The following is a 2066-nucleotide window of genomic DNA, read 5'->3' as shown; positions in this document are numbered from 1 at the left end:
TGCACATTACGGAAAGCTCTTCAGGGGCATTTCGATTCCACTACTCTCACAGTTTTTCCCCGCACCACCGCAGTTCATGGGAGGCACCTCCGACAGCCCAATCACTTAATCAGATGAATTCTTTTTGGATGCAGTTGAAGCGTTCTTGGCTTTGCCGGCCATATATGCCATCATTGAGGAGACATCTTTCGGGGTTCATATCCGCCCTGCATGGGAGGATGAGGAGCTTACTAACTGGACCGCAGTCCCGCTCTACTCGGCCATGGTTGCCGATGTGTAAGATGGTCTTTGTATATAATGTTGCCTGCATGTTGACAATGCCACAAGCGACATGTCAGAAGAGGGGTTTTTGTTATGACTTGTTAATAGAATCCCCGCATGCTTTCTGAATTTCTGCGTCTATATTTTCTCTCTCTCATTCACTTCTAGCATTTATTTCTAAAACAATTCGCTTTCATTTCTAGGCTCCAATCGAATCCAAATCACGAATGCAATTATTCGAATTCATCCAAAACATACCTCGGAAAAGTCCCTACCCTTATACTTCGGAGAAGGACTTGATGAGGACGGTCACGTGCCTGAGATAGAGGAGAGTTTGCACCGTCTCGAAAACCACCAACTCACCTCAGTCGAGCTAACCGAAGAGATCGACAAAGGCACCACAAAAGAACCACGCGCCCTCAAGATCGGAACGGGTCTTGAACCTGCACAAAGAGCCCGGATGATCGATTCTTGACAAAGTATCAAGAGGTCTTTTGGTTAGTCTTATACCGATATGCCAGGCTTAGACCCTTTAATTGTAAAGCATTTCCTCCCACTCGACACTGTACGGACCCGAATGTGGACTCTCGTCGGGGCTCGCATTGCGCGCTTTTGGATCACGCAGCTTGGGAGTGTCCACCTTCCCGTGGGGACGCGTGACGGACACGCGTGAGAGAAGGAGTCGCCACTTATCATTTTACGACCCGAAGGTCGAGGGCGGATAAGTTACCTTGGGTCTAGGGGTTTGGAACACCTAGTTTGTTGTTAAGGCATTGATCTGTGCGGAACCAGAAAGTCCGTGTTCGGGGGTTCATATTACGTGCGGGCCTATATCCCGCACGCCCTTTCGGTACTCTGGTTTGCTAGGCTTGTATGTTTTATTATTTACCGCATGGATTAAGTTGCACTCGGCTCGCACGTTTTGACACCGTAAGTTCGACGAATCAAACAATATCGGTTGAAAAGCCGAGAGAGAAGTAAATCTGTGTGTCAGGGAATTGGTTCACAATCTTGCGTTACAGCTCATCGAACCATGGAGGTTGAATCCCTGCGTGAACCAAAACCGCGAGATCTTGGATTTACTTGTGTCTGGGCAAGCATTAGACCGATTCGATTAATTCGACTCTCGGACCGTTCGCTCACCGATTGGAATTCTTACAGAACAAATGTACAAAATAAAAGTCCTTACAATGCTCTCGAAAACAATAAATACAAATTACAAATGGCCGAATTCCAGTCGACTCGCGTTCGGTTATTATTCCACTCTAACTCACCGTGAGTTTAGGGAAAAGACCGAAGAACTGAAATTCAATGCACGCTCTCACTGAATAGGGCGTTGGACCCTGTGAGTGTTGATTAGGGTGTTGGATCCTGTGATCGATGATTAGGGTGTTGAACCCTAATATTATTCGGCCTAGGGATCAGGCTCGACCCGCATGGCAAACAGGTGCGGAAAGATAACACGCAGCAAGTAAATAACAGACAAGGTGTTTGTTATTATCGAGTGTACGTATTTTAACAAGTTGTTAATCCGGGGTATTTTGGCATGCAAATCCTACCCTAGAGAAACAAGCACGTGCCAATGTTTTAGCATTCGGCTTTGTTTTGAGAACTTGACAAAGAGAGTCAAATCTCATGTGTGTGGATTGCTTTTACAGTTGTCTGTATTGTGACACTGAATTTTCACTGAATTAGCCAAACTCGTGTTTTGACTCTAGATTTGGAATCTAGAATTCCTCCTAACCATTATCTAGTGTTTGGTTAGGTCGAGTGAAAGGTTAATCAGCATTTTGCATGTTTTCTGA

This window comes from Punica granatum, chromosome 3 (genome assembly GCF_007655135.1).
Source record: "Punica granatum isolate Tunisia-2019 chromosome 3, ASM765513v2, whole genome shotgun sequence".
Taxonomy (NCBI): Eukaryota; Viridiplantae; Streptophyta; class Magnoliopsida; order Myrtales; family Lythraceae; genus Punica; species Punica granatum.
Note: the sequence above shows the minus strand (reverse complement) of the source record.